Source organism: Aquarana catesbeiana, linkage group LG05 (genome assembly GCF_042186555.1).
Source record: "Aquarana catesbeiana isolate 2022-GZ linkage group LG05, ASM4218655v1, whole genome shotgun sequence".
In the NCBI taxonomy this organism is placed as follows: domain Eukaryota; kingdom Metazoa; phylum Chordata; class Amphibia; order Anura; family Ranidae; genus Aquarana; species Aquarana catesbeiana.
Genome location: NC_133328.1, coordinates 381,105,953 through 381,118,306, shown reverse-complemented (window position 1 = coordinate 381,118,306; position 12,354 = coordinate 381,105,953). Strand labels below are relative to the sequence as shown.

The window sequence follows — 12,354 nt, the reverse complement described above, 5'->3', positions numbered from 1 at the left end:
TTCTATCCACCTGGCTTTAACTGATCATCATCAACTAAAGTGGAACTCCAGTCGCAGTTTGAGAAGTTCCAATCCTTCCCCAGTCTATAGAAAACAATACAACAAATTTTATTTGAGTTACACTTTAGTCAGTAAATTGTACCACGATTAAAGTGACATTTCTCATTAAAGCTGAAAATCACACAACCACATATCAGTCTACATATATGAATTCTGTTGCTATATTAGCACACTGCAAGGCTGTCATCATTACTATAATTTCCTTTTACCATCTTGGATACATATTTGACAAAGATAATCTAAATGAGTATCCCTTAGTGTATTTTACCTTTCATTGAATTTATGGTCTTAGTGTAAGGGAGGGTTTTGTGTTTCCTGTTCTGGTAGCAGCTGTGTCTAGGACATGAATTTTGAGCTGGTTCATACCATGTCGACATATGAATCGCACAAGAACGCACTGTGTGATTCACACCGCATGCAAAACGCACTCCATTTACGATCTTCAGTGGGTGTCAATACAAAGTTAACACCCCCCCAAAAGCAGTGCGTTTGTCCACACCCCGCCTGCACTGGTACATGTACCACTTTTGGTGTGTAGCGGTGCAATTTTAGCCCATTCATGAATAGGCTGAAATTGCACCGCACAGAACCGTATGTGAATTGCACAGGATCACTCAGCGCATTCCTGTGCGATTCATGTGCAGGCACGGTGTGAACTGGTCCAAAAAAGAAAATCTCCTGAATAAGGAAATCAACAGCAATAAAAACTTGACAGGGAATCTAAGAAGTATTTGCTCTTTTATACTCTTGGTTTCATTCTTCTATTCCAGAGATCTTTAAATCCGAGGCAGGCCATACATGATTCTTTTTTTTCACTCAACCAGCGTAAATGAAATGAATGGAATCACTTCCACTAGGCTATTATCTTCTGCTGGCAAGGAGCCTTCCCCACAAGCAGAATACAATGACCAGTGCTGCCGGTGATAGCCAGCGGCACTGATCATTCAGGATCAAACAGGCTCCTTCTACACAAGTCAATCGATAGATCAACTTGTGTACAATCAGCTAGCCCATACATGGCTCGAAATTTCAGCTTAGTGCTACGTAAGCTGAATTTCAATCCACACCAGCAGTGTGTTTAAACGCATGCATGTTAATGTGTTGTGTTACAGCCACTCAAAAATGTGAATGGGCTGCCTAACGCAACAACAGACCAAACATTGGGCCTGCTGTATTTTTGTGTAGCTAGTGCAGAGTATTACCACAAGTTCTAGTGACGCTGCAACACAGGTGTGTTTTAATGGTACACTGGGGCGCCAGTCACAATAAATGGCACCGCAGAGCACCAAAACATGTAGCATGCATTACCAAAGGACAGTGTAGTGAATAGACCCAAAGACCAGGGCTACACTGGAGATGAAATCTCTTTGCTAGCAAGATATTTAATAGTGGTGGTCAGCTCACATGCAGCAAACTGAAATTAATATTCTGCTAAAGAGATGACTGCCAACCAGTAGCTATTTTACTCAGTAGCAATGATATTTAATCACCCTAACCTAAAGTTTGTGAGACAGCATCTAGAACTAGTTGTTGGCCCCACAAAGGTCTAACGACTGGCAGTGTTATAATAACCTCTCCCCCATCTACAGAACTTTAAAACTTGGGAGTTTTTCATAAGGAAACCTTTCCTAGTTTTCTACTTATATTTACATGGGGCTGTCATATAATATTCACATGGTACTTCATTCTTAGTATACCAACAAAGACTTTGTCCTCTACTGGATGCAAATAACAGACTAAAGGTAGCAGCTGAGAACGGCACAGTGGTGTAGTGGGTAGCACTCTCGCCTAGCAGTAAGAAGGGTCACTGGTTCGAATCCCAACCACGACACTACCTGCTTGGAGTTTGCATGTTCTCCCTGTGCCTGCGTGGGTTTCCTCCGGGTACTCCGGTTTCCTCCCACACTCCAAAGACATGCTGGTAGGTTAATTGGATCCTGTCTAAATTGTCCCTAGTATGTATGAATGTGAGTTAGGGACCTTAGATCGTAAGCTCCTTGAGGGTAGGGACTGATGTGAATGTACAATGTATATGTAAAGCGCTGCGTAAATTGACGGCGCTATACAAGTACCTGAAATAAATAAATAAAATAAAACAGATCAAACTTATACATAAACAATGCTATCTCCCAAGGATGTAGCTGGTACCCTAGAGATAGCTAAACAATCACCCAAATCTCATATCTTCAGATTGGACAAAGGGAGGCCAATGTCTTTTAGGATTGTTCATTAAAAGAATACCCCACGTGGACTTCTCTTAGATAAAAGGTGCGTATATTATTTATTTTGCGAGGTTTTAGAGAAAGCTGAATCCATGACCAGCTGGGATGTGCGCTGGCTAGGATATTTTAGTCTGTAGTTAAAAAAAGGTTCAGCTAAAGTTTTGCCTAGCTATGCACTTTTATTCAATAAGATACAATCATACAAAGATGTTCCGTCAGTCAGCTTTGCAAAAGTGATTTCAAGCATTGTGACACTGCGCAGTGGAGAAATCAATGCAGTACTTCTGGTTTGTCATGTGAGAGTCGGAGGATGCTAGAGCACATTCCTAGTCAAAGTTCACAGAAATGAAATGAGGAAGGCAGACGATGGAGTTATCAGAAAAAAAAAAAAAAAGCCAGTTCCTTCATAGGTCCTTTTACTGCTGAGCAGTCACTGCAACAAGGACAATACTAACAAAGTTTTCACAATCTCTGATATGTGACTTACTTAGGCTCGGTTCACACATGGGCGGCACGACTTGCAGGTCGCCTCAGCGAGGCGACCTGCAAACGACTGCGGGGCGACTTGCGAGACGACTTCTGCATAGAAGTCTATGCAAGTCGCCCCAAGTCGCCCCCAAAGTAATACAGGAACCTTTTTCTAAGTCGGAGCGACTTGCGTCGCTCCAATTAGAACGGTTCCATAGCACAGAACGGGAGGCGACTTGTCAGGCGACTAGGTCGCCTGACAAGTCGCCCCAGTGTGAACCGAGCCTTACAGAGACTTACACAAACTTACAGAGCAGAGGAATGCCTGGAAGAGCTGTAAAGCACACGTGTGTGTTAGAAACATATTGGAAACATTGGCACCATCATCTCCTAAAATGCTGAAGTCTCTAAAATGTTCCACTCCTTACTCCGACTATATACTTGGAACTAATTTGTGGCTGGTGAAATTAGGTTCGATAATCTTTTTTTTAAAACCAAGTAAAGAAAGTCTGGATTTGGAGAAATATGCCTGTATGCTATACGTGGGTATAATACATGCTAGTACCAACGCACGGCCGTGCACAGACATTCATTACTATTGCTGGCTGTACGCAGCACATGGGCTTACATGGTACAGAAAAAAAAAGCCAGGACTTTACATTGTATGACCCCAATGTGTCCATGTACATGAGTCACAGAAAGCATTCTGGCCGGGTTCACACTGGTACGACACGACTGTTGTATGACTGTCATCCTACTTTGCTCTGCAACATCGGTCCTACTTCCATCCAACTTGAATTAACAGGATAAGATTTCGCTCCGACTTTGAGATAGTCTGACTTGTCCTTTGACCAATCAAAACAATCCCAGTGTGACATAAATTCCTTTTACTGCTGCTGCAATCACCATGTCAGATGTCACAAGTCAGATGGTAAGGACAAGGATCCAACTTCAACTTCCATTGAATGATATTCAATGGGCTGAAGTTGGACCAAAGTCGGACCAAAAGTAGTACAGGAACCTTTTTCAAAGTAGGACCAGTTAAAGGTAAAGTTCATCTTTTCAGAAAAATCTGTAAGGTGAGCTTACACTGGACCCCCTCCCTATCGCACCTGGTCCCGCTCTACCTGAAGCCGGTGATCTCTCGCACAGACACATCGTAAAGCCGCTTTACTGGGGATCAGAAATCCCCCGCGGCTTTCTCTCCTAAACGTACCTCGTAAAAGGTACGCATAGAAGGAATTGTGATTGTTCGGCGCCGTCACATGGTCGGCGCCGACCAATCAGAACCCTCGGAGCCTGTCCTTTCAGTGTGGAGAAGAGGAAAGAAAGTCGCTGGGATTTCAAATCCCCGGCCCAGTAAAGTGGCTATACGATGTGTCAGTGCGGGAGATTGTCGGCTTCAGGTACAGTGGGACCGGGTGCGATGGGGAGGGGGTCCAGTGTAAGTTCCTTTTACAGATTTTCTGTAAAGGTAAACTTACACGTTAAGACAGCTCTCATAAGGAATCATTCATTTACACATGTCATGTGACATGTGCTCCCAAAGTCAGAGCGTATGTCGTAACAGTGTGAACCCGGCCAGAGTACCCTAATAAAGTATCCAAATAATGGAGAAACAGGTATAGTAGGCATACAAAGGGCTTTCCTTTCTTCAGCTAAAGAAAGGGGGGCTGTGACTCGCCGAAAAAATCGGCACAAAAAAAAAAAAAAAATTATAATACCATCCTCCTTGTTCATCTGCGGAAGCCTTTTGACTATACTGGTTCTATATACATAGTGTGAAACAGTATTCATCACGCTATCTTATTTACATATTGTTGCTAGCCAGTATATAAAGTGTAAAATATATAAAGTGGTAAAGTGTGTATATCTCAGAGATACACACTATATATATATATATATATATATATATATATATATATATATATATATATATATATATATATATATATATATATATATATATATATATATATATATATATATATATATATATATATACACATATACACACATGCATCACATATTGTTCTATTTTCAAAGTAATAGTGGTGGCCTGTTTCTAATTTGAAAGAATAAAAAGTACCACCCATCTGGACCATGCAGAGAATACTTGCAGTAAATAGTGTTAACAGGTACCCAGCTCCATCTGAATCTGATTGTACTTTGCCTTATATACACAGCAGTAAGAGCTAATGATTATACATGGATGAAGCAATCGCATGTACAAAGCAAGGGCAGCTCACCCTGTGCAGATGCTTTTTTTCTTTGTACCCTTGTGAGCAGACCCCACCCTTCCCTTCACACTAGATAAGCACCAATCTTACTCCACGAGTCCAATACTTATAACAGCCTTGCAGTATACTTTGCTATTGATCAGATGCAGCTGTATTCTTCCATACAAATGTTATTTCATGCTATTTATGAAATGAGGTTACAGGACACAGTTTTAGCCAAAATAAAATGTCTAATAAAAAGTGAAACAGCAAGCACTGCTCGCTTACTTTACTAATGGAATTCAACAAAACTGATTGAAGCACACAAGCCATGCACCTTGATTTGGGCTTCAGGAGAAATGACACTTGTAGTATATATACTGTATGTGTGCACTGGTCTGTGTTCTTAGAAATATCTTTCTTGAAATAAGGGCTTTCCTTTATTTAGCTGTGCCGTTCTCTGATGGAATGTGTGAAAAACCAGTACACTCTGGGGAGATTAACACCCTGCTAACCAGCCAATCCAAATGCTGCGTTCACTTACAAAGAGATCTCTTTAGCCTATAATCTGACAGAATGTTCCACATAATTACAGTCACGCTAATGAGTATGAATTTAAAGAAACAGACTCTGCTGCCGCTGCCTCCTTTTAGCAAAGTTTCAGGAATAGATCAAAACAATAAACTGGACAACATATGAACAGATGAGAACTTCAGATGATAGACTAGGGCTCATGCGCACAAAGCAGTCAGGCATACAGCACAAGAATTCAGTGGATTCCACAGCAAAGGCGGGCATTAGCAAGGTGTGTTCTGGTGCCAGTAAGAGTTAATGGTACGGCTGGGCACCTGCAAAAGGGATGCACGTTTTATGTGTGCAGGAACGTTTATTCCTGCAACATACAAATGTGAAGCTAGCCTTCAGGTTCACATTGACTGCGGGAATGAACTTGTGCGAGTTCAGCTGAACTTGCATGATTTTCATTCTCACATGTCAGTCCTGACTTCGGGGGAGATTTCAGACATCTGAAATCGCACCCCGAAAATTGCCAAAAGTAGTAAAGAAACTACTTTTGGGAATCAAACGCGGCATTGCACTGGTTCAGACGCTGCTGTTGCTGCCGTTTTGGCATGCAATTTGACATGTCAAATCGCATGCCAAAACGCATCAATGTGAAAAGTGCTTAGGCCTGTAATATAATTTAACAAATGTTCTCCCACACCCCCTTCAGACCACCAAAAAAAAAAAAAAATCCTCATATAGCACAGATATGTTGGCTGATCTTTGCCTAAAGTAGAACTAAAGCCAATCACGAAAAGCACATATAAGCTGAACAACATTAATGTAATTCAAAAGTGTTTCATTAATCTTTTTAAACATGCAGCTTCAATTAAAATAATATCTGGTGATCCTGCCAGAAGGTCCCCTGTTTAGATGCTTCCTGTTATGGAGTGGCAACTGTCCAGCATTGTTACCCTGTCACATGCACCCTTGGCAGAGACTACAAATGGCCATGATGACACATATGGTATGGTCCACAGTTTTGTGCAATGATGTGCAGCTGACACTGTTATGTAGACAGGAAGCGCCTGAAAGAGGCTGGAAGAGATCAGGAGCACCGAGATGCCAAAATGCCAAAACAGTATTTTATGTCAAAGAAAGCAGTGACAATTATTTACGATACGCAATGCCTTTGAAAACTAAAATGTCGTCCAGGTAGGGTTTAGATCTACTTTAATTAGCAGGGATCAAACGCAAACAAAACAAAGATTTTCCATACCCATCCAACCGATGCCCTACCAAACCTCTGATTCAATCGTTTTCCCCTCCTATAAAAGGTCAAATTCTCACAGGACTGTCAGAATTATTTAAATTGTTCAGAAATTTGCCTCCATGCATGGAAACCTCAAGTGGTCAAAAATGAGCCCTTTGATTCAAGCCTTGGTGACCCTGATATAGCAAACAAAATTAAGCTGTGGATATTAAATATTACTAGTTTACTTTTCTCATAGTAGCCACTTAAAAAAGGACCTTCAAATGTAAAATGTGACCAAAGCAGGAGCCGTGCTGTATGTCTGGGAGGGTGAGAGGTGCAAAGAACTGTAGTAGAGGGGTGTGGACAGCACAGTCTTCTGCTGGGGTTGCTACAATACAGTGTTTTGGAGATGGATTTCCTGCTGCTGTGAACCATGCTGCCGCTCTTGGCTGAAGAGGTCTGTTCAGCTGGTTTAAATATTACTGCTTTGAGCTTTGGACCGTTGCCCATGTGAAGATCTTCCCAGAAGCCTTTTCAGCAGCTTGATGCTCAGAGCTTGCTTTTAAGTCAGAAAACTTATGAACACTTAACTGCCTAGATACAGAGCATTTATCCAGCAGACTCACACTTTTCATGTGTGCCTTTGCAAGAAAAAACCAAAACAAAAAAACTTCAGTGTCATTTGGGACTGTCACTTGGCCAAATGTGAAGGTTGGAATTAACTACAAAAGAAAGCTTTCCCAACAGATGATGGAACACAAATCCCAGAAGAGCAATTCCCATATTGGCTAATAATATCTGCCTCTATTATAGATCTAAGGAAATTCTGATTCCTATGAAAGCATACATGAGCAGCTTTCTGCATTCCTGCCATCTTTTACTGACTGCATCATTACATGTAAAACACTTTAAGTATGAAATCTGATAAAACAGATTGATTTTTAGATTAAAGTATAGTAATAACCAGCACAGGGCAACCTACAGGAAGACGGAGGGGGCCCATTAACTAATGACTTTCATGTATTAACATGCATTACATTAAATAGCCCATTCAACTGACTGGACGGAGGGAACCATGCATTCGTCTAAGACTCGCCAGTTCCTAAATTTCTTGCAGGACAATTTCATGGGTGAGATGGTAGACGCACCAACTAGAAACAAGGCGTTATTAGATCTACCAATTACCAACAATACAGACCTGATCACGGATGTGGAAATACGGGGCAATTTAGGAAACAGCGATCACAGGTCAATTGGCTTCAGTATAAATCACACAAATAGGAAACACAGGGGGATTACATTGAATTTCAAAAGAGCCAACTTCCCTAAATTACAAATCTTGCTGAAAGATATAAATTGGGATAAAATCTTAGAAACAAAGAACACGGTTGAGAGATGGGTTTGCTTTAAGAGCATACTAAATAAGGGCATTAGCCATTGGGAAATAAATTTAAAAGAGTGAGTCCTGGATGGCTTAACTCCAATGTAAAAATGCATGTAAAAGTAAAAAAGGCCTTCAAAAAATACAAGTCTGAGGGATCATCATCAGCATTCAGACTTTACAAAGAATGCAACAAGATATGTAAGGGTGCAATTAGAACGGCTAAGATAGAACACGAAAGACACATAGCGGAGGAGAGCAAAAAAAAAAATCCCAAGAAATTATTTAAGTATATAAACAGTAAAAAAGGAGGACAGACCATATTGGCCCCATAAAGAATGAGGAAGGACATCTGGTTACAAAGGATGGGGAGATGGTGAAGGTATTGAATTTATTCTCCTCAGTCTGCACAAGGGAATTGGGGGGGCTTCAGTAACCAAAACTGCAGGGTTTGTCCTCATGACACATCACAGGAAGCACCCTCATGGCTAATTGAGGACAGAATTAGAAATAGACTTGGGAAACTTAATATTAATAACTCACCAGGACCAGATGGCTTGCACCCGAGAGTACTTAGGGAACTCAGTCAAGTAATTGCCAGACCATTGTTCCTAATTTGTACTGACAGTCTACTGACTGGAATGGTACCAGCTGATTGAAGAAAAGCCAATGTAGCACCAATATTTTAAAAAGGGCCAAAATACATCCCTGGAAATTACAGACCAGTTAGCCTAACATCAATAGTATGCAAGCTCTTGGAGGGGATGATAAGGGACTATATACAAGATTTTAGTAATGAAAACAATATCATTAGCAGTGGTCAACATGAAGGTTAGTTCTTGCCAAACCTATCTATTAACCTTCTATGAGGAGGTGAGCTGCCATCTAGATAAAGGAAGGCCCACAGACGTGGTGTATCTTGATTTTGCAAATGTATTTGACACAGTTCCCTATAAACATTTACTGTACAAAGTAAGGTCCGTTGGCATGGACCATAGGGCGGGTACATGGATTGAAAACTGGCTACAAGGGCAAGTTCAGAGGGTGGTGATAAATGGGGAATACTCGGAATGGTCAGGGGTGGGAAGTGGGGTCCCCCCAGGGTTCTGTGCTGGAACCAATCCTATTTAATTTGTTCATAAACGACCTGGAGGATGGGGTAAACAGTTCAATTTCTGTATTTGCGGACGACACTAAGCTAAGCATAGCAATAACTTCTCCACAGGAGGTGGAAACCTTGCAAGAAGATATGAACAAATTAATGGGGTGGGTAGCTACATGGCAAATGAGGTTTAATGTAAAAAAATAAAATAATGCATTTGGGTGGCAAAAATATGAATGCAATCTACTCACCAGGAGGGAGAACCTTTGGGGGAATCTAGGATGAAAAAGGACCTGGTGGTCCTAGTAGGTGATAGGCTCAGCAAAGGCATGCAATGCCAAGCTGCTGCTAACAAAGCAAACAGAATATTGACATGCATTAAAAAGGGGATTAACTCCAGAGATAAAGCGATAATGCGATAATTCTTCCACTCTACAAGACTTTGGACCGGCCTCACCTGGAGTATGCTGTCCAGTTCTGGGCACCAGTCCTCAGGGAGGATGTACTGGAAACAGAGTGAGTACAAAGAAGGGCAACAAAGATAATAAAGGGTCTGGAGTATATTAGTTATGAAGAAAGGTTATGCGCACTGAATTTATTCTCTCTGGAGAAGAGACGCTTGAGAGGGGATACGATTTCAAATTACAAATACCATGTTGGTGATCCCACAATAGGGTTAAAACTTTTCCACGGAAGGGAGTTTATTAAGACACGTGGCCACTCATTACAATTAGAAGAAAAAAGGTTTAACCTTAAACTGCGTAGAGGGTTCTTTACTGTAAAAGCACAAGGATGTGGAATTCCCTTCCACAGGCGGTGGTTTCAGCAGGGGGCATCTATAGTTTCAAAAAACTATTAGATAAGCACCTGAAAGACCGCAACATACAGGGATATACAATGTAATATTGACATATAATCACACACAAAGGTTGGACTTGATGGACTTGTGTCTTTTTTCAACCTCACCTGCTATGTAACTATGTAACATTAATGATGCAGTCTGCCCATTTCCTGTACAATTTCCCAGAACAGGCCAGCTTGACCAGCAAAAGTGTCAGTTACAGGGCTTGGGACAAACCATTTATTCTGACAGGTAAATCTTTCTCCAAAAGAGAAAAAACTGTATCACTTAGCTGGAGTTGGACTTCAAGTAATGGGGACATTACACGCTTAAGTAAATAATTAATTTGTTTTCTGATCGATCTTTTCTGATCGGAATAATTAGTTCTATAGTCCACGGACTCCACAATCTATTCAATTGGTATGCTACACATGGGAAAGTGCATTTCGATTGATAGTTAAAGTGGAGCGTCACCCAAAATGGGAAGTTCCACGTTTCTGCCTTCCCTCCCCTACAACTTTTGGCATGTGACATTTTTTTTGGGGGAGTGGGTACCTAGTTTTGATAGGTACTTGCTCCCCACCTCTGCTCAGGTCATCTAGACCAGTTTTTCTCAACTCCAGTCCTCAAGGCGCACCAAAAGGTCATGTTTTCAGGATTTCCCTCAGATGAAATGACTGTGGTAATTACTAATGCAGTGAAAACTGATCAAATCACCTTGTGCAAAATAGTGGAAATCCTGAAAACCTGACCTGTTGGTGCGCCTTGAGGACTGGAGTTGATAAACACTGATCTAGACCAGTGGTTCTCAACCTCAGTCCTCAAGTACCCCCATCAGGTCATGTTTTGGGAACTTCCCTTAGATAAAAATAGCTCTTATCAATACCATGTGATTTAAAGCATCTGTGCAATGTAAAGGAAAACCTGAAAACATGGCCCGTTGGGGGTACTTGAGGACTAAGGGTGAGAACCACTGATCTAGACCATGTTCAGCTGTTGCAGAACTACAAGTCCCATGAGGCATTGCAAGGCTGACAGTTACAAGCATGACTCCCACAGGCAGAGGTATGATGGGACTAGTAGTCCTGCAACAGCTGGAGGGCCGCCAGTTTGACACACCCGACTCTAGAGTCTAGTTGCCACCCCCCAGTGCCTACTGCCTCTTGGGACACGTCACAGGTCCCAGAAGGCTGCAGAACCATTCACAAAAGAGCAGCGCAATTCATGCATGCGCAAATGAGAAGCCGGCTTCCCACGCTAAAGATGCCAGCGCCAGGGACCCAAAGAACTGGCTTGGGTGAGACGACATTGGATCCTTGAACAAGTGAGTGTCATTTTATTAAAAGTCAGCAGCTACAATATTTGTAGCTGCTGACTTTTAATTTTTTGTTCTTAGAGTCAAGATCCTCTTTAGGATACAATCAGAATTCCTGTTTCCATCATGTTATCCCATAATCTGATCGATCAAAATATGACCGTATTCCTAAGCAAAGATTCTCAGTGCTGCTGATTGATGCAAAACAATTGATATTCCGCCCTGGTTGGATCAACTCAGTTTGATCTAATACGATTGAAAATGAGTTTAAACCAAATCAGAAGGGAAGTAATGCCTATTTGATGGTTTATGGATTGGATCGTTTGTGATCTCACAGCAGGCAAAACAGTGCTGTCACACCATTACAGGAAATGGGACATAAACAGATCTACTGTCAGGATTAGCAGGTAATAAAACTAGATTAATGGGGGATTCTGAAAAACAAAAAACAGCTGTGTTAATGCTAATGACAGACTGCAAAATTTGTCATTTTTTTGTTTTGCCTATACTTTTGTTTTAAGTTCAGAAGATCTAAAAGGTCATCTTCTCATAAGTTTACCTTGCCCAAGTAGAGCCGTGAACTAATGATCCAAGTGTAACCCTACACTCCTATGAACAAAGCTTGATGCATCAGAGAGCTCCAAGACAACAGCTTCCTGGGCAGCACAAAGTGCCTGGAACTGTACCATTTAACACCTAGAGACAAACAGTCCACATCCTTCCCTCCCCCAATGCTAAACACACTGTCTGCTTGCTTGAATCCCATGTAAAGTACATTGGTTATTGCAGCTGTTTAGCTCTCAAGGAAATCTCTTGGGCCACATTTATGGAGATGAACCTTACAATGTGATCCCAGCGGCTCTGACAAGGTACAATATATAGTAGAAGCAGATACAATGGAACAGACCAGACGTGCAATGCCAGCATGCTACTGAATTATTGGTTTGTTTATACTAATTATTATTATACACGATTTATATAGCACCAACA

At 41.4% G+C, this 12,354-nt stretch overlaps 1 protein-coding gene across 4 annotated transcripts in view; it reads right to left on the bottom strand.

Annotated features, from left to right (window-relative positions):
• The window catches only part of RREB1 (ras responsive element binding protein 1), a 127,832-nt gene that overhangs the window by 55,862 nt on the left and 59,616 nt on the right, over positions 1–12,354 (bottom strand). The window contains exon 1 of one of the 4 annotated variants that reach the window (XM_073631008.1): positions 11–94. The exons of the other annotated variants lie outside the window; for them this stretch is intronic. The gene's annotated coding sequence lies outside the window, so the exon portion shown is untranslated. Of the gene's footprint in view, positions 1–10; positions 95–12,354 lie in introns of those variants that run through there. 4 annotated transcript variants of the gene reach the window in all.